Source organism: Sinocyclocheilus rhinocerous, unplaced genomic scaffold (assembly GCF_001515625.1).
Source record: "Sinocyclocheilus rhinocerous isolate Xijiao unplaced genomic scaffold, SAMN03320098_v1.1 scaffold1172, whole genome shotgun sequence".
NCBI lineage: Eukaryota > Metazoa > Chordata > Actinopteri > Cypriniformes > Cyprinidae > Sinocyclocheilus > Sinocyclocheilus rhinocerous.
Window position 1 is genome coordinate 7,334 of NW_015656006.1, and position 21,969 is coordinate 29,302.

At 37.6% G+C, this 21,969-nt stretch overlaps 1 long non-coding RNA gene across 1 annotated transcript in view; it reads left to right on the forward strand.

The window, feature by feature from the left end:
* Window positions 1–13,319: 13,319 nt before the first annotated feature.
* Window positions 13,320–21,969, forward strand: part of LOC107719192 (uncharacterized) — a 14,467-nt gene continuing 5,817 nt past the window's right edge. The window contains exons 1-2 of the long non-coding RNA XR_001637494.1: window positions 13,320–13,400; window positions 20,191–20,194. This is a non-coding gene — a long non-coding RNA (uncharacterized LOC107719192). The remainder of the gene's footprint in view (window positions 13,401–20,190; window positions 20,195–21,969) is intronic.

A 21,969-nucleotide genomic window follows, 5' to 3' on the forward strand; every position in this document is an offset into this window, starting at 1 on the left:
AAAAATTGGAAAAACAGCTTAGTGAAAAGCGTTTACAGTTTAAAAGCAAATAGAAAGTCATATTTTTTTTATTTCTTTTCTTTATATTTTTTTAGCAGATTTGCACATGTACAAGGTTTAAAATGTTCATGGAATATTTTCAAAAAATACTGACTTTTTGAGCAGCTGCATTCCTCTAGGTCAAAGATGAAAAAATGGGATTTACAATAAAAGTAATTTACAAAAATGATTTTGACTTGAGTTTTTATTAATGAGTAACGTATCTTTTGAGTGAATGTGCAAATTTTTTATGTTAACAGGTTTTACCATGTTATTACAACATTTAACCACTTTTTATTACTTTTAAAAATTGAAAAATTCTTTCAAATTTAAATCTTGTACAAGAACTACAGAAAAAATCAGTTTGATGCATATTTTATCAATATTTTAGAAATTGAATTTTATTTATCACGAGTACTGACTTCAATGGATTTCATTAAATTCCTTTGAACACAACTGCTGAAAATGGTCTAAATTTATGAAACATACACATTCAAAACATTATTACTCTGAAATGTTTAATGTACATGTTAAGTGTAAGTGAACTGTTAAGTAATGTAAGGTCTTTCATGACACTACATATGCTGTGGTGTGAATTTGATAGGTGCTTGATATAAAATAAATGGTGCTTTAAAAAGTCCTTGAAAGTCCTTGAATCTGGTGTTCATGAAAGAGTGGGAACCCTGAAAAGAGACAGCAAAGACATTTGTAATGTTACAAAATATTTCTATTTCAAATAAATGCTGTTCTTTTAAAGTTTAATTCATCACAGAATCATAAAAAAGTATTAAAGGCACAATATGCTTTCGCCGCTAGAGGTCGCATTTTCAAAACAATAACAAAGGCTAAGCTTGATGAAGCTATGAAGGAGAGGGGAACGATGGGAGATGACGTTTTCGCCATCCAGAGATGTCCGAATTATGTTCACGGATGTAATTAATAATTTTTTTTATTACCTGTACCTTCCAAAGTTATTCAAACAGCGAAAATTAATTATAAAGCGCGCAAAGAACATTTACATTGTCAAGGAACAGTATGTGATTGATGTCGATCTAGCGCGAGATTAAGCACTCTCAAAAACTCCCCTTATAATCAGTAAAGCTGTCTATACACTGTTTGATGAATGAATCTCCTACTTACATCATACTTACATCTGTACTTTGTTGTTTATGATGAGGGAATTCGCGAGAGAACAGCACTGAACAACAAAACTCTGGTGTTACAGTGATGGCTCATCTGAAGGTCTCTGATTGGCCGCTGCGTTCATAAACTCAACAGAATCGCGTGTGATTGGTTGTAACGCACAACACTAAAAAACGCGGAAAAAGAATCATGGTGCATCATTGAGCAGATCTAAATTTAATACTGCAGTTAACACTTCATTTCATTTTCATTTTATTCGCGACAGCCGTAATGGATTTAGTTTAACTGTACAGCAGCATTTTTGTCCACGTGTATTGCCTTAGTTTCTAGCGGAAACATGTATCGAGGATATTACGTCATTGATAGGTGACAGTGAACCGGAACAAGCCATTGGAATTTCTCTGGATTTACAAATCCTTGGGAACTTTTGGGATAACGTAAGTACACACTTGCACAGTGTTATATATTTCATGCAGTTGTTTTTTATTACGAAAATCTTATATATTGTGCCTTTTAAGGTTTCCAAAAAAAAAAAAAACTTTTCAGCCATTTAAATGAAGTTCTGCTAAGCTGATTCTGTCCGAGAGTAGGCCTACACAGTCCATTTCTGCTCTGTTTGTCTTGCACTTTGAAGTGGCAAGCTGTTTAGATAGCGGTAAGCCTCAGAAGAAAGAGATAAATTGGACAGTAATCATTTTTTGGGATAACGTAAGTACACACTTGCACAGTGTTATATATTTCATGCAGTTGTTTTTTATTACGAAAATCTTATATATTGTGCCTTTTAAGGTTTCCAAAAAAAAAAAAAACTTTTCAACAATGATGATAAGAAGGAAAAAAAAACATTAACAGACTTATCAAACATTTTTTGCGTATATAGCTGCCTTTGCTTTATAGGAAGGAGGTCCCTTACAAAGAGGTCATCATTTTTCAGGGGACTTGACACCTAAAAGTTTGACGAAATACTTAGCTGTTAGGAGGATACCATCACTCCAATAGCTCAGTGCATTTATGTGTAATTTACGATGTTGCACTGACTTCACGAACGCACATCTGGTCAATTGTACATCCTTCAGTTCACTCACCGACCAGAAATGACACACTCCACCTTTAAAGCAAGTCCCATCTTAAGTGTCCTACCTCATATGAACACTGAGAGGCAGAGGTCCTTTGTAGGTTTACCACTGTTCTTTTTTCCCTCAGAGATCAAAAACACCTTTTCTTTCAGCGCTCCAGCCATTTAAATGGAGTTCTGCTAAGCTGATTCTGTCCGAGAGTAGGCCTACACAGTCCATTTCTGCTCTGTTTGTCTTGCACTTTGAAGTGGCAAGCTGTTTAGATAGCGGTAAGCCTCAGAAGAAAGAGATAAATTGGACAGTAATCCTTGTCTCTGTACCAGAGATGTCAGCTGGAAATAGTCAGGTGCCAGTGCAATCCCTGCTATTCCTCTGTAGCCTTTGTGAGCTCTTTTCCGATCATCCAAGTGCCTGATGTGGTGATAACCAAGGCCGTTTCTCAAACAATCTCTCTCAGAAGTGCGAAAAAATTTGTCATATCTGACTGAATAAAAGGACCAGGTGCTCCCTGTTATTAGAAGTTCTGCTGCTAATCACACTTTATATCACATATTTAAGGTCTCAGGCCTATGAATGCCCAAAATGGATCACTTAAAAGGGCTCGGAGAGAATGCATTGATCCCTCTGGCATTCCAGAGTTCGTGATCGGTTAACTGCATGACTGAGGAAGCCTCCCCATCCCCTCCTGCTGAAATGAATTAAACCTTACCATATATATATATATATATCAGCTTCACCATAATCTGACCGCTGAACCAGCATTTATGGAACTTGACTGAAGCATTGCCACCTCTGGTGAGCAAGATCAAAACTGTAGTCAGCGAAATTTCCGTCATACATCCATGAAATGCAGCACTTGTATTGAATGAACTTTATCGACTTTTTAACCAGAGGCAGATTAAGGCAAAGCCGAGATTAAAAGGTGCTGTATAGAGGAATCTATAGTGTAATTTATTCCATGATTAGGCCTTATCTGGCTCTGGTGTATCTAATTAATGAACTCTTAGATAGCAATAGCTCTGCTCAATATCATCTCAAATAGAGAGAGTGGTTTTTTTTTCTTTTTTTTTAAAGAAGAGAGTAAAGAAATCTCAAAATCAGTCATGCAGGAACATATGCACATTTGAATGACATAAAACCACACTAGGGGACCTTCCAAAATCCACTACCTTTTTACTCTCATATGTCTGAAACCAGCAGAAAGGTGATTTATGCAGATGCCTCCATACCAGAATAGAGGATGAGATACTGGATAAACCATCACAGGCTGCCGTACTAAGAAAGACTTGAAGTGGCTTATTTGGAGTGCTCACGAGGACTGCATTTCAACTATGAGCCCTGTGTTCAGTCCCGCTCTGTCTAAACAGTTAAGCCCTATGGTGCGCACATGCTAATGTCTGCTCTTAACCACGACACAGGATTTTCTATTCTCAAGGTGTGAAAATTGTACACACAGACATGTTTATGATGAGGTATGGCACTGAATTATTCTGTAGGCCCTTGATTCTGCTACATTGTAGATTTCTGTATCATCATGAGAGTGAAAATGGACAATAGCCTTTTTCATCTCATTTGATTGTAAGGATGCAAGAGCTCTTTATCTATGATGTAGGATGTGGAGAAAATGTTACAGCTTCCTGATCATTGCTTTTATTTTTATTTATTTATTGAGATCTACAAGGGTGTGTTCACAATTGTAGTTCAGCTCTCTTGGTTCTTTTGGTCCAGACCAAAAAAGAAAATTATACATTTAAGCCTGTGTTATGTGCCCTCTAGAAGCTTGTGTTCTGCAAGTGAACGGCGTATTATTGTGCCATCTCAAAGAGGCACAAAATCACTTTCACGGACTTTTTCATTAACTGTTCCCTCCTGGTGGAATGACCTGCCCAAATCAATCCGAGCAGCTGAGTCCTTAACCATCTTCAAGAAACGACTAAAAACCACACCTGTTCCACCTTTATTTGACCCTCTAACACTAGCACGTTCTATTCTATTTTAATTCTTTATCTATATTTATCTTCTTTTTTATATACACACACCATGCTACGTGTACTGCGTTAGGCTAACCAAGAGACTTGTCATTTGCACTTATATATTGTTGCTCTTTTGTTAGATTTGACTGCTTCTATTGTCCTCATTTGTAAGTCGCTTTGGATAAAAACGTCTGCTAAATGACTAAATAAATAAAAGCCCCGTTCAGACTACACTATTTTTTTGTCGGTTACGACAGTCACTGTGTCAGATTATGCAATTTTGATTCATAAAATCTTGTCGTGTCGTGAACAAAAAACATGTCAGACTGTACGATGCTTCCCGATTATTCATTGCATGCCGTCATTAACAACGTGCCTGCTGTCATCAATAGCGCAGAAAAGAAGACTATGAGCTATGAGCGTAATCAAACAATGGCTAGCAAACAGCGTGTTTTGCCCTGTCTTGCCATCAGAAAAGCCCCTAAAAAGAAAGAAAACCTGACAATGGACACAAATCTGGATGACATGAAGAGGATGGTGTGGGCTGTCAAATAGAACTGAGGTAAAATAGTTTTTATTTTACCTTTTTTCACTGTGTCGCGGTAGTCCCTCATCATAAATGCAGGAGTATTGTTGCCCTAGCTCCACGAACATTTTCCTCCATTTTAATATTACACCTAGCAGGACCAATACTATTGTCTCCCTTTCGTTTTGGCATGTTTGAAAGCTACTACAAAGGCGCTTATGTGCTCCTATTGGAATTCATAGCTGTGATGGAACTTGTCCTGTACGACAAAAAAATTAAACATGCTAGTCTTTCTGTGTTGACTTTGTAAAGCATTGCAGAGGCGTCGTGCACTATGACACACTACACGAGATGAAGCGATTGAATCGTGCGTCCCGACGCCCTTTGTCGTATACGAATCCCCACGACACCCTACGTCAAGCAGATCGTGGCAAAATCAGGCTAAAATCGTGTAGTCTGAACGGGGCTTTAGGTTGTGCTTGGAAGGTTTGGTTCAATTACAACTATGCGGTTGATCTGAATAAATGTGAAAGCTGCCATCTGAACCTGAAACTCCTGTGCGGTTTGACTTAAATATGAACCAAAGACATCTAAACGCACCAAAAACATTCTCTTCTCATCTTAGGAGCTATGTTGCCCATTACCATTCTGTACAGGCATTGAAATCACTGGCTACGTTTACATGCAACCAAATAATCCATTTGTAATCGGATTGACGGCTCAATCGGACTGAAAAACCTTCATGTAAACACTGATCTGATTGAGCTCGATCAGAATGAAATTTCGATCGGATTGAAGGGGGTGGTTTATTGCTTTTCTAATACGATTGACAGTGCATGTAAACACTCGATCGGATTGAACCCCGAAACTGAAAAAACTGCGCATGTGCAATGACGCAGAAATAGCGTAATGACGTGTGACGTGCAGAACGAGCGGATCTCCCTTTTCAATAAAGTGTCATATAAATGCGTGTCCTGTCATTATAAAACTCTCCTTTCACTCGGCAACTGTGAAGTGGAGCAGGACAACCTCCCACCAGTCCTTGTTTTGAATTCTCATCCACAGGCAACCCATTTTGGGCGCGGGGAGGGGCATTTTTACTGTGTGATAAATATGAGCAGTATGGCACAGCGGTTTATATATATTTATTCATAAATTAATAAATATTAATTCTGTTGTTAAAAACAAATAAATAAACTGTGTATGAGAGTGGTTATTATGTGCAAACAGTGAGAAACTCTATATGTGCAGTGTGGGCTCATGTAAAAAAAAATCAATTCCGATTTGAAGCTTGTGACATATAAACGCGCAGAACCAGATCACTTTATTTAGCGTTCATGTAAACACTACATTCAGATTCATCAATCGGAATGAATTCAGTCCGACTGAACCAAAAATTGTGCATGTATAGTAAAATAGTAGTGTAGTGAAGAGTTTTTAAAAGTTTAGCTTAAAGAGCAGGTCATATGGTATTTTAAAGTGTCCTATTGTGTTGGAGTCCCCTTCAACAGGTTTAAATGCATCCAATATCAGAAAGCATTGTAATTTTCTCAGAATATACATTTAATATTAGAATCTTTTTTTCAATGATTTCGAAACGATTCGTTCGAAGCAGTTCTGAACTTAAGGTCTGTAAACTCCTCCCTTCCATAAGCCTACTCTGCTCTGATTGGTCAGCTGACCAAGTCTGTTGTGATTGGTCTTTCCGTATACAATGCGTGTCAGAAACGAAACGCCCATTACCATAATACATTTTTTGCTCCGGAAGGTTACTTGTAAACAAAGATGCTATAAGGTTACAAAAATGGCATCGATATTACCTCATCAATTCAAACCCAAGTCCGAGGATGATACCGATGCAGTCGCTCAACCGGAACCTTCACCGCAAGCACGACTTGATCAGGACGTTTCTCAGTGGTAAGTTGAAACTTTGTATGTGGTATTTTACATCATATGACAGCAGTTTTATTGTATTCATTATTATTATTTACTTATTTGAGGTGCATGTGTGGGAACTGTGTTAGAATGCCCAGTGAGGATAAAAACGTCTTCTCGGCATGATGTAAACACACTAACTAGCGGAAGTGTTTGTGGGCAGGTCAGAGTGTTCGTATTTTGCGGGCAGGCGGGGATTATGCAACTGTGTTACCTTGTGACGTATATAGGTAAAAGGCAGAAAATTCGAAAATATGACGACACGTTAAGGCGGTCCAGAGTCGACTCTTTCTTTTGAGAGACAATTATCTTTATTTATCATGCACTTTTTTGATTAACAACTTTGCAGACACAACTTTGCTTTACATTGAAGGGTAGCTACTTTACAAACTGCAAAAAATATATTTTTCGAAAACCCATATGACCTGCTGTTTAAAGGTGTGCTATAAATGAACGGTGCTCATAAACATCTGCTGAAATTGTATTCACACTCTAAACCGCGTAGAGGCTTGGACCCAGAAACAGTATTTATTATGACACAACTTAACAAGCAGATACATTTTGAACCTATGAAGTTGGCGTTGGTAGCACCATGCTGTACCAGCCTTTAATGTTAGTTTTAGTAGTAGTAGTTCTTCACACTACCTATGAACATGTTCCACTAACGTTCCACCAAATACTGTTTTATTTTGAACACTATCATTTAAACCTACCAAAGCTACCATGTTTTTCTTGAAAAGTGAAAATGTAATGTTTTGTTGTCTAATGCAGTACCATTAGGACATTTACAAGTGTGCCTTAAGTGTATATATATATATAGAAACTGAATTTAAGCTGAAATCAGTGTGTGTTCCTCTTTGGAGCAGCTGTGCTGACATGGCTGACTGCCGACAGTGCTGGGAGACCCTGGGATGTGAGTTCATGTTGGGTAATGTTGAAGTATGGCATGTGGAGGGGTGCCACAGCAGGAGTCGGCCCTCTGCTTGATGTGGTGCAGAGGAATTTAGGTCTGAAAGAAGGGGGCGGATTAAAAGCAACAGCCCCAGCAGGTGGTTTTATTGTATGGAGGCCAAGTGAATATGTTAGGTCTGCACTACTGCCTCTCATTCTGTCTTTCTGTCTGATGTTCATTTGTGTTGTTCTTGTTCACTTTCTTTTTTCCCTCCTCTCTCCCACTTTTTCTTTCTTTTTCCTTCTTTCTTTCTTTCTTTTCTTTTCTTTTCTGGAAAGACTTTCCTGAACACACCGAGTAGTTTAAAATTGAAGAAAAAAAAATTGAAGAATAGACATTTAGGGTGTTTACACTTGTAGTTTGGTTCGTTTGGTCCGGACCAAAAAGGAAAATGATACATTTGGTCCTGGTCCACTTAGCGTTCACATTGGCATTTTTGACACCGAACCTAAAGGCATAGGTTCATAGTGAGGTTTGGATGGCAGTGCTCACACATGCTCAAATGAACCGCACTAACAGAGCAATCGCACCAGGGTTCGTTTTAATTGTACCAAACATGACAAGTGTGAACGCACCCTTAAATGCATTCTTAGTTACACACACTCCTAATCCATCCATCCTTTTGTCAAACCACCTCTCTCATGTAGGGTCGCAGGGATGCAGAAGTTTATCCCAGGCCATGTCCACACGTACACGGGTATTTTTTTATAAACGGAGCCTTTCAGTAATGAGCCATTGCTGTTTTTACATGTTTTAGGGGCCGTTCACGCAGAATATGTTTTTGCATTTAAGAATGAAAGATGTTGTGCTGAGAAATACTAAAAAAGTAGAGAGGTCTGGACATACTCCAGCAAAAAAAAAAAAAAAAGGGGGCAGATACAACAGAAGTAGCCGAACAGCAGAACCTAAAGCTACTGTTAATGTTTTTTTTTTCTAGTTTTTTTTTTTCTAGTTTTTTTTTTTCTATGTAATTAACTAACTAAATAAATAAATCTTAGCTATGAACCTTTTTCACATTTCCGGGTTTGTCAGCAGCAGAAGTCGTCATGGGTAAACTTCTATAGCAGTGAATGGGAAACTACCACAGATAAATGTTTTGCATTCCCATTTGCTCAAATAGCAAAAGACAAACTTAATGATAGTATTTTCATGACTTAAAAAAAAAAAAATAGAGAGAGAGAGACTGATAACAGCAGTCAGTAGAGAGAACGATGTCTAATTTACGGCCACTCCCATAGACAGAGACACCCTCGCATTAGCGTTAACTAGTTTTTTGTAATTTGATGGAAAGTTAATATAATACAAAGTATTGTGTTATAAATGTACATACATTAAAAAAAATGAAAATACAAAAAACTTTGGGTGATTTACGATGCTGATGACCGTTAAAACGCGTCATCACAGTCTTGTGAAAAGGGTTCATAAGCTAAGCTTCCTTGGGTATATTGCAGACAATAGGTGCTTCCAAAGACTATAGAATACCTATGCCTTAAAGCAGGGGTGCCCAAACTCAGTCCTGGAGGGCCGGTGTCCTGCAGAGTTTAGCTCCAACTTGCCTCAACACACCTGCCTGGAAGTTTCTAGTATGACTAGTAAGAGCTTGATTAGCTGGTTCAGGTGTGTCTGATTGGGGTTGGAGCTAAATTCTGCAGGACACCGGCCCTCCAGGACCGAGTTTGGGCACCCCTGCCTTAAAGGGACTTTGGTGCTTCTCAATAAGCTGCCTAATTCAGTAGTCATCATGAGCACTGGTCAGGGAGTAATTTTAAGGGCTGTCTTGATTGCAAAATCCTTACAGGACACTGGAACGTTTGCTCCCTGAAAAATCCCACAATGCTCCTCAATTATGTCACCCTTACTCTAAATTCCGTCACATTTCGTAAGCACAAAACATAAAATGCATGAGTCAACATGAGCCAATAAGTATAATGACACCTGATAGAAGATTTGAAAAGACAAACCGTTGTTTTTTTGTTGTTGTTTTTTTTGTTATTGTTTTTTTAATATGTCAGCATAAACACATTGCTAGATAGTGAACACTATAATGTCGCCATGACACAAAGAGAGCATTTTTTGTTTTTGTGTCAATTGTGGCAAAAACAGAAAAAAATTCACATAAAATGCTGCTGTTAGTTTTGAAAACAACTGACGAAAAGCAAAAATTAAGGTATCATTTTATAAACTTAATGTCTCTAATGTTTTTAAGTTTGACATAAGGTAGCCCCACACTATTGTTGCATTCCAGACAACTCGAAATTCAGATTTTTCCCACATCCTTGGAAATAACGTCTAGAACTCTGCTTGAAGTTGGACATCCGACCTGTGAACTCGGGGCAGATCGATCAACCCCGACTTCAGTGAGACACATCATTTGACGTCACTGCCTCCAACAAGCATAGTGTGGAGCTACCTCGAGTCAAACTTAAAAACATTACACATTAAGTTTATAAAATGTACATATAGTATCATCTCCACAAACAGAGGTTGGATAGTACTGTGTGCACCACTGAGTTTATTGAGACACAGATAAACATAAGTGCTAATAAACAATATATTACTACTACTGTTTCTCTTCTGTTGATGCTCTGAGTAGCCATATTGAATTTTGAAATTCGATTTATTGCGATTCCCTCGAGATTCTGAGTTGGAACTCCAACTTGGGAGGGGGTTCCACGTACAGTCCTACTGGGAACTTGGAATTTCCAACCTCTGAGTATAAATGGAAAGCAGCATTAGTCAGTCACACATAGCGAATTGTAGAGGGCAAAATCCAGTTATTTCAATAGAAATCCAGGCGCTTGGAAATTTTGCATGAGGGCGAAAGATTTATCCGCAAAGATTTTGCATCGGGTTCAATTTGAATTCATTCATTGCTACACTATTGACATTGACCTTTTTTGCCTGCAAAATTATGGCTGAAATTCTGCATGTTTATTGTGTATGTTTTAAAAATCGTCTTATTAATGACAGTTCTGTTCTGTGCACACTACACAGATTATATGAAAACATGATCATCAGTGTGTGTGAACAAAATGGATTTCAGGATGAGTTACAATCATATTCAGTGTACATGGCTATATAATGACTGCATGTAAACATTAGTTACTAGAGGATGACAGAAGCAGTGATGTAATTTTCCTTCCGTGAGCTTCTTCCTTCCTAATGCCAAGAAATGTATTGTTTTGCTATTGTAAACAGAGTGCACTTTCTAGGAACTGTCTTCTCTGTCATTCAAATTCAAGAATCCCTTTGGGAAAATGTGTTTTAGAGATTCAGATAACTCATAAGATTGTTGTGGTGGTGGCAGGGCCCTTAAAATACTCAGACTGCACATTTGCAGACATTAAAGTCAAATATACCAGTAATGCGGCATTGAATTTTGCTGAACATAATCACAGAAATATCCAGGAAGGGAATTGCATTTCCAAATCATCTCACACTGAACTATTTTCATCTGTGGTAAATGGTGTGCTTTTACTCTTAGAGAAATAAGATATGTAAATGGGAAGACTCCTTTAGATTGCCAGGGTGTTCAGGTATTTGGTGGATATTTCACTGGGGAAAACAAATCCTAGATGAAAACAAATTGGTGGGTGGGATTTTTCAAATTGAAATTTATCTTCGCATCTGTTGGCCATGTTGGCACTCAAATAATCATGCACAGTGAAGCAAATTAATGATTTTTTTTTTTTTTTGCTTGAACAACCTTTACCTTATGTTGATCAGCAGTTGATGATAAAACTCAAGTGATTGTTAGCCTCAATGCACTGGAGCACAATTGGAATTCTGCTCCTTTTCAAGGACCATTGCCACAATTATTTGGCTCATTTAGCTGTGACCTCCGAGGGAAAATAAATATCTGCCTAATGACATCTCTGAAGACATCTGTTAGAAGAGAGTTTTGTTCAGGCTGTTTACATTTGACTTTTGACTTAATTCAACATTGTTTCACTGTGCAAACAACTAAAACAAATGAAGGCATATAATCACAAGGCCATTTGTGATTAACCTCGGAGGCTGGCGAGATGCCCTGTTTCACTACAATGCTTATGACAGCACATGTTTTTCCGAGGGAGTCTTGTCATATGAGAAAAATTCAATGTGTGTTTCTGAGATATGAGACCAATGACAATGTCTGGGGAAATGTGGGTTGAACAATAATGTACCTCTCTGTTCATCAGAAGTGTTTCTTGTACAAAGCAATTACACAATCTCCAGCTGAGAAAAAAAAAAAAAGACAAATAAAAAATAAAAATCTAATTTCCTAGGAATAAAATAGTGTTTGTTTATAGATATATATATATATATATATATATATTTCTAAAATCGAAATCAATTACAGTACGAGTACAATGAATATGGTGCAGGTGTAGGGATTTCTATCCATAACAGACACTGATATGCCATGGAATCATCCCAGCACATGACTCCAATATTCGGGGGCGATTTCCTGTCAGTCTTGTCTCGTCATGGGTACATCCTCTTGGTGGTTGTTCTTGCTTAGAGAGAGAGGGACAGAGTGAAGAACACAAAGGGTTAGAGAGATGCCCACCTTGCTGTTTCGTGTTCCGCATGTCAAGCTTTAGGCCAGCCTGTATAGGAGGGATATTTAATGTGTGAGGTGTAGGAGGAATCTTCAGGTGCTGATATCAGCTGTTGAAGAGACAGATTAATCCTTGTTTTTGCCTGGTAGCTGTATTTGTACATTGTAAAATAGCAATTACATTTCATCCAGCATAAGGAGCTGTGAGTCACAGATAGTAAGAAATGTGATGTACTTGGAACCTATAAAAGCATAGATAACAATATTCCACCAGATGTTGTCCCCAGAACAAACAGTTCCTTACTGAACAATGTTGCCGACTTGTTAAAGGTGAGTGATTTCCCAGCAGGCTTTGCAGCAGGAATTATTATGTGGCTATTGATATATGTCTACTGTCTGCTGTTTGCTGGCTGTAATTATGCTATTAGTTATTTGACGTGTGGTGTTGTGCTCTTCTTTTTACTTTAATCACATTTGTGAATTTGTCTTACTTCATATGACCCTGGACCACAAAACCAGTCATAAGGGTCAATTTTTTTGAAATATTATAGAATAGTATGCATCCTCTGAAAGCTGAATAAATAAGCTTTCCATTGACGTATGGTTTGTTAAGATAGGACAATATTTGGCCGAGATACAACTATTTAAAAATCTGGAATCTGAGGGTGCAAAAAAATCTAAATATTGAGAAAATCACCTTTAAAGTTGTCCAAATGAAGTCCTTAGCAACGCATATTACTAATGATAATACATTTTTGATATATTTGCGGTAGGAAATTTACAAAATATCTTCATGGAACATGATCTTTACTTAATATCCTAATGATTTTTGGCATAAAAGAAAAATCAATAATTTTGACCCATACAATGTATTGTTGGCTATTGCTACAAATATACCTGTGCAACTTATGACTGGTTTTGTGGTCCAGGGTCATATATTATGACGCCGTATATGGGTCGATCCTTCTCAAGTGGACCAACAGAGATTGCTAGAGATTTTTCATTTTAATATTGATAGTGATCAGGTCAGGGGTCACCAACCTCGGTCCTGGAGGGCCGGTGTCCTGCAGAGTTTTGCTCTAACCCTAATCAAACGCACTTGAACCAGCTAATCAAGGTCTTACTAGGTATACTTGAAACTTCCAGGCAGGTGTGTTGAGGCAAGTTGGAGCTAAACTCTGCAGGACACCGGCACCCCAGGACCGAGTTTGTTGTGTGCAAACTTTGTCAAGTAAAACCGACTTATCACCACAAATGAGGAATCATATGAAATCCAAATACCGAAATGTCATTATTGACCAGTCGAATGAAGAAAGACAGCTGCCCATCACTGCATTCACTACTGCAGATAGGCACAGATGTACCCCTGAGAGAACCGAGAAAACCACTCGTTTTCTCTGCAGCCGCCTTTATTGTTAAAGGGGTCATATGATGCAATAAAAATTTTTCCTGGGGTGTTACAAGCTCTTGGTGCATAAAGAAGATCTGTAAAGTTGCAAAGACTAAAGTCTCAAATCCAAAGAGATATTCTTTATAAAAGTTAAGAGTCAACCACGCCTACCTAAAACGGCTCGTTCTAACATGCCCCCACATGTCTACGTCACGATGGACCCCTTTAACAAACTAAGGGGCCATTCACACAAACCGCTTTTTTCTATTCCAATGCACTACTTTTCCATTGTTTTTCTATGTAAACGGGCAAGACGCTGTGTCTGACCGTTGCGCTTGTGTCTTGCATCTTTTGCAGCGTCTCGCACGTGAGTGCCGAGGGTTTTAAGACGCCATGTCAAGTTATGCCAAGTTCACACTACAGAATTTTAAGCCCGATTTATGTCCGAAATTGCAAGTCAATGAGCTCGCCGACATGTCGGGCTGTGATCGGGGGCAAATCAGCGGGTGATCAGCACTCGGCAATCTTTGTGTGAACCACTCAACGACGCATCAAAGAGGCTCGCTGATGCCTCGTCAATGCCAGACAAATATCTAGCATGCTAAATATCTGGACCAGCCAGCCAACTAAACATTATGTGGTGTCAGGTGTTGCAACGAGCTACAGCCAATGAGAGAGAGCAATGCATGGGTTGAGGTCACCAGAAGAAAAACAGCAGCAGCAACATTGCTTTAAGAAAAGTGTGGACACAAGAAATGGAGCAAGCTTTTTCAGAACAGATCATCACGCAAACAGATTGCAGCGCTAATTTCTTCCCAACGGCCATTTTCAAATAAACAACTCCTGTTTCACACATCATTTCGTGTCATTTCTTGTGTGTGTTTTTGTGACAAAATGTGTTTTGGGGGCTGGATTGAGTCATTGGTTGACAAAGTTGTTGTCAGCTCGTGTAGTGTGTGACCCCCTGTTGCGGATCATTTACACAGTGTCACGTAGTGTGAACACCATAGCGACTTCAAGACAGACAGCAAGTCATAAGGCTAGCAGCTAGGCTAAAAAATGCTTTGGCGGACACACAGCATGAGAAGCTGACTTTCTTCCGATCATGTTGATGTACATGTTTTTTTTTCAACAAGAACATGTGAAACAATGCAAACACAATAACCATATGCCAGCTCAAGTGTATATGCACATGCTTTATAGTCGTCTTTTGTCATTTGCTCTGCGTTAAATGCTTTTTTGTGTAATTTTTTTTTGTTGCACTCATTGTTTAATGTTTTACATTAAAAAATAACACAGGATGTAATATATAAGCTTGTTGTGAATATAGCCTGATAACTTACTTACTTATTTAATCCTCTTCGTCCCATGTGAGACATAAGGCCGCAACTTACTCTCTCCATCTGGGTCTGTCCTGAGCTGTGGACTGTGCTTCTCCCCATGAGAGCCCAGTTTCTTCCAGCTCCGTCACCACTGTCCTTCACCATGTTGTTCTTGTTTGAGCTTGCCAGGTGGTGTCCAACCCAAAGCCACTTTAGGTATCCTTTCCTGAGGCATTCTAAGTACATGTCCGAATCATCTTAATCAGCGTATCTTGATCTCCTGAGATATGTTCTTTGATATTGTCTTTTTGTACAGGTTGACATTAGAGATGGTATTGGGCCAGTAGATGTTGCAGATCTTTCTAAGGCAACTGCTATAGAAGGCATCTACCTTGATCATGCATTCTTTCACTGTTCTCCAACAATCAGAGCCATACAGAAGCACTGATTTAACATAGCGGAGGTAAAGCTTGATCTTTGTTCTAAGGCTTAGCTGTTTAGACTTCCAGATTGATCTGAGTCTGCTTAAAGCTCCTCTTGCTTTATTTATTCAGGCCTTGATGTCTTTTTGGGCTTCGTTATCAATGCTAATGATGCTACCAAGATACGTGAAATCATTCACATCCTCGATTGACTCTCCCTCAATGGTAACTGGGTCAGAGACGGGAGCATTGATACGCATGACCTGCTTCTTTTGCTTGTTTATGTGTAAGCCGGTCTGTTTAACATATCTGCTCAGTCTATCTGTTTTTTCCTGAATGTGGGTGTGTGTGACTGATATTATTGGCAGGTCATTGGTGAATTTGAGGTCTTCCAAATGAAAGAAGGGAGTCCATTGAATGCCACGGGCATGGATGAATGTTGTTTGACACATAACCCAGTCAAGGGTGATCAGGAATAGAAGAGGTGAAAGAATACAGCCCTGCCATACACCAGACCTGACTTCAAAGAACTCTGTCAGTGAACCATCAATGATAATGGAGCACTCATAGTGTTCCTAGAACTTCCCAATAAGTAGTACGATATTGGGTGGTATTCCATAGGCTCTTAGTATCACTTCCATAAGCTCTCTTGGTGAACATCATCAAGAGCAAATCATGCTGTGGGACAGTACTAACGGCCTGTTGTAGTTGCTTATACCATTCATCTTTGTCCTCGTCTGTTGCCTCATTGGTAGGAGAATAGCACTGCAGTATGCAAAATTGACAATACTTGGAGTTGAATCTAAGCTCTGATTAAGTGATCACTGATGGGTTCTCACTCTAGCAGACATTTAGCTACATTTCTTTTTAATACATTTCTTTATAATTAGGGCTACACCACTTGAATGATGGTCATCTTTGCCAAAGAGGATCGAGGATACTTCACTTGTTACCCTGCGACTTGAACCAGTCCATCTGCTCTCACTTATGTCTAGTATGTCCAGATTATATCTGTCCATTTCTTTGATGACCTGTGCTGTTTTGGATGTCTCATACATGGTCCACACATTCTGGACACACTGCAGACTTAGGCCCCAGCAAACTCTCATTCAATCTTCTGACTTCCCTAAAAGGGCTTTCATCTAAAGGTGCCATAATTTCACTTGAAAGTGAAAAGTGTGAAAGTGAAGTGATGTGTGGCCAAGTATGGTGACCCATACTCAGAATTTGTGCTCTGTATTTAACCCATCCAAGTGCACACTCACCCGGAGCAGTGGGCAGCCATATTGCTATGGTGCCCGGGGAGCAGTTGGGGGTTCGTTACCTTGCTCAAGGGTCTCACCTCAGTCGTGGTATTGAAGGTGGAAAAGAGCGCTGGTTATTCACTCCCCCCACCGACAATTCCTGCCAGACCTGAGACTAGGGCTGTGCGATGAATCGAAATTGAATCGCAATCGCGATTTGAGACGTTGCTGTTTTCTAATCGCAAAGCCTGCGATGTGGACGCGATATTACTCTTTTCCAGAGCATATGCATGATTGCCAGCCTTGAGTGGCAGCCTTACTAACCAATAGAGTGAGCGCACCTCCGTTCTCCCCAATCAGCACTGCTCTAGCCAACTGCGTAAACGCCCACCATTAAAAAAAAAAAGTTAATAATCGACTAAAGTAATACAGTTCTTTTTTTACACAAAATAAACTAATCTTTCCTGTGAAATTCAGTAATTAAGAAAATTCTGTAAAAGTAGTAATACCATTATAATATTCCCTGAGGGAAAAAACAAACAATAGAACCCCTCCCAAAACACAATAGAAAATTTAATGGATTTAAGGGTTATAATGGGAATTATATTGGCTTTAATGTAAACTATAATGGTGTCTACTGGTATTTGATGGATTCTAGTGGTTCAACGTAATCTAGCAGATGGGAAGCAATAGAACAACAGTAATTCCTATTGGAATAATGCCCAAAACACACTACAAAAAGGAATTTTGTAATTGTTTTAATCCCAGTGTTTTTCTGCCACCACTATGTGCGCGCAGCTGCAAGTGACGCAACTGTGACGTCTACTCCAAATTGGTCTGTAAGAACAAATACACAAATTACAAGCATAGATAAATACAACGGAATATGTTACAAATAAAATAAGGTTGGTATTCAAATACAGAAATGTAATAATTAGGGAAAATAAAACTGCATAGTGTTCACTGTATAAATTAAATATAGATTTTTATCACAGCTGTTTTGTTGTTTGATGATCATTAATGACAGCAGCAGTATTTATAGGCCGCTATCCCTTTAAGACCTGATGCACGGATCCAATATTATGATACACATCACATCCGATTTCTTTCTCAGCTGTTTTGAAAAAAAAAATGTTTCTGAAAGTAATTTTCAGATGCAACAGGGGGGAAAAACGGGATAAACACAAACATGAAACTTGTAAATAAAATAATCTGATATATAGCCTGTACAATTTAATAACTTTTTAAGGAAAATAAAAAAAGATACGTCTCGTATAAGTTGCATATTCAGAAATAATAACGGCAGGCCTAATAATGTTATAATGTACCAACATTATGAACACTATAGGATATTTTAGTTCCCCTCACTTTACTACAAATCCTTTAAATTTAACCGTATCAGAACAGAATAAGAATTTTAAAATATATAATTCTAATGGATAAATATAATTGCAGTATATAATAATATAAGCTTATCGATTTTAACAAGTCCTGTCCATTTAAAATTATTTTAGTACTTTGTTGGAAGCAAACATGTGAATACTTTGATTTACTTGTGGTTCATTAAGAAGATTCAGTGAGTGAGTCATTAGACCAATTCAAACTAATGACTCATTATTAGTGTCACGTATCCGGTCCATGAACTTCCGTCTGCTAGCCATCAGAGGTCACCCTTCCCATTTCATTGACTCTCGCACTACACACTGTTGCATATCACCCCGGACTACATATCCCATCATCCACTGCACTAATGACACACACACAGTTGATTGCACACAGCACTGATTGCACACAGCTGTTATCACTCACACATCCCCTGTTTAACTCTCACTCTGATCCCATTCCCCTGCCGAGTATTGTTTAGCGATTATCACTCCCCTAGCGATAGCTACATCTCCTAATAAATAGCTTGCAATTGAATCCGCACGTCTCACGTCTCGTCAGCCCCGTAACACTGAGAGTGCAAGTGCAAGTTTTTAATGGAATGGAAACTAATGGAAACCATAAGAATTTCTATGGTGGTTTCTATTGTTTTTTTTTCCAGCACAATACCCATACTGTGCTGAACAGTATTAACAATATTAAGCTGAAGCTTGACTTTGCAAAATTAAAATCGCAAATCAAATCGCAATCGCAATATCTGTCAAAAAAAATCGCAATTACATATTTTCTCCAAATCGCACAGCCCTACCTGAGACTCAGACCCACAACCTTTGGGTTACAAGTCTGACTTTCTAACCATTAGACCATGACTGCCCCTAGACTGTGCCCACGACTGTGACTAGAGTCTTCTGTTGGGTCTAAAGATGGTATCTGTACTATTGTGGTTTCTGTAACTTAGTGTCCAACATACTGTAGGTTTGTACCACCACAAAAATGTTTAGTTAAAAAAAATTAACATCTTTCTCTTTAATTTTCATTTGAATAGATATTCGAATATTGTTTTTTTTTATGAACTCAAATATTCGAATGCAATATTTCTGAAAAATGCCCATCCCTACTTTTGTGGCAGTTTATAATAGGAAAGATTTGAGTCTCAGCCATATGTGTATTTATTTATTTATTTTTAGTACAGTGTGCATGCAGAACATTTCATGTTCAAGACTTTCCTTAGGTTTTCATGGGGGCGAGAGTGCAAATTTGCAGTCATTTTTACAATTTACAATTAAACCTTACAAAACTTTACAATTGTTGCACCACATGGAACGAGCTATATATTAAAAAAGGAAAATTTCTGTATTAATTATTAATTTGCTGTAGTTGTCATTCTGTAATAGACAAGAATTTATTAAGGGAACTTAAATAAGCAAACTGAAACATTTCTAGACAGTGTAGTGTAGTTACTAATTATTTGAACAGTGCATTGTTATTTTCTAAATTTATTTGAATAATTTAGCGACATGCGATTGAGAATTGTTGCACGTGTATTTGAGACAAAAAGCCAAAATGGAGGATAAAAAATCAATGTGAAACACTGTGTAATAGATTTTTCAGTCAATTATTGACAAGACTATTTTGTGTTTTGAGGTCCCGTCAACACTAACCTGAAATCAATATGTTTCTATTTTTCGGGTTTTTTCAACTGTAAACAAATATACAAAAAGACATAAAGCAATTTGATATTCTGAAAAGATTCAGTAAGTATGGATTTTCTGTCTTGTTTTATGTGACTACTTTGTGTCAGTGAATTTGAGGTGGATCAGTCGTGCATCCTCAGTAAGGATTGCAGTTATATCACTTACATTTTTATTTCTTTTGTCCTCCTTTTACTTTGACTAATGACTTGAGTTAGAAGTGTGTTTGAGAGCAAGGCTTGTGTTTTTATGAAATTCTTAATTTTTATGGTCATTGATCAAAACATCTTTCCATCAGTAGCCAGGCTGTTATTAAATGTCTGGCAGCAGTGAGTGTTTTGAATCTAAATAATTGAAATGTGTCTGCAGGGCTCACATTTGGTCTTCATCTCTCAGTAGACTTGGTGCTTGTCCTAAATTCATTTGAAATGTTTTCATTTTTAATGACAATACATCACACGAGTATTTGACAGCTTACAAATCATAACATCACAAACATAACTTTTTGCTCAAACATTTGAAATGGACAGACAAAAAGAACAAAGCATTAGCTATGTTTAATTATTAATTTTAATAATCGTTCTAATTCTATGAGAATGCGGGATGTCCACACCACAGCTAATGATAATGACACAGAGTAACAATATTGTTGAAATCAATTTCAGAATGCTTTTTTTTTTTTTATTTTGATTTTTTTGCACCCTCAGATTCCAGATTTTCAAATAGTTGTATCCCGGCCAAATATTGTCCTATCCTAACAAACCATACATCAATGGAAAGCTTATTTATTCAGCTTTCAGATGATGTATAAATCTCAATTTCGAAAAATTGACCCTTATGACTGGTTTTCTGGTCCAGGGTCACATTATTTTTATTTAACATTGACTTGCTGCTCTGGGCAGCAACACAAAACTGAATTTAGTTGACCTGAAATCCACTAACCCATATTCCACATCTCACCCCAGTGACAGATCTGGTGTATTGCATAACCTGAGCGGGCAGCTTTTGCTCTGCACTAAATTTAAAAAAATTGTACTCCCACTCACAACAAATGGCAGATCTGAGCTGGTCTGTGGAAAAGTCTGCCACAGAATTTTCTCCGTCTGGTTGTCAACTCTTCAACAAAGCTGACACTCTTAGCCATAATGCAGCAAACCAGCAGTGAAAAGTTTAAATATTGGACTTTCCTGTGGGGCTCAGGCTCCGTGACAGCATGTTCATGCCAACATCAACAGGGTGGGATGGTGTCGGAGAGCATGTCTGTCTCGTCTGCGGCAAGTGGCTAAAGTGCCATGTGTTGGAGCGGTAAAGTATACCACCCCATCTTTTGTTAAAAAAAAAAAACATGAACAAATGATTAATAAATGATTTGCAATGATGTGTAAATTGGGTGAATTCAGATTATTCGGGACACTTTTTTTCCATTGAGATGACTGCTCATAAAGGTACTAATGATTAATAAACATTTATAAACATTTACAAATGATGAATAGTTTCCACTTTAGAATGGGTACTTCAAAAACATGAAAAAAAATTATAATAAATGATTTGTTAAGATGTGCAAATAGTAGAAGTCTACACAACAAACACAGACCAAATATATGACCTTTACAGACTGTGAGACAGTTAGTGAATATTAAATTAACATGAATAGTTTGTGAAGTGCTTAGTTACCAATTAAGTTATTTTTTTTACTACATTTTTAAATGTATAAAACAAGAGCATTGTGTAACATGTGAACTTAAGTTTAATCAAAAACACATTAACAAATAAGCTTGTAATCATTGTATAATTTCTGTTAAAATCATTTGTAGATGTTTAAAAAAGTACATGATCATATGAATTGAAAGTTTAATGACATTTGTAAGCATTTCAATTTACATTAAATAATGATCTGTTAATCATTAGGTAATGTTTATGAGTACATTAGTAAACATGAACAAGCACATTAGCTCATATTTCTAGCTATATATGTTAACTAATGATCTGTTGAGCATTATACATTGTTTATGATTTATTAATGAAAGTTAGTATAAAGTATTACCCTGTATTGAATGTTTTGTGAAAAGTGCTGTGTTTATAAATAAATTAAAATAAAATAACCAAATTTATATTGCATTCATTAATTTCAGTAATTTATTATATCTCTTCCTCAAAAATCGAATACTTTTCATAGACTTATTCATAGATCTGGTGTTAATGTATCCCCCCACATACACTTTTCAAAACAGTCCTAAAAAGTTTGCCTATTCACATTCTTGTAATGTAAATGTAGACAATATTATACTGTTTATACTTTTTTATACTGTTTATACTTTCTTATAATTTTT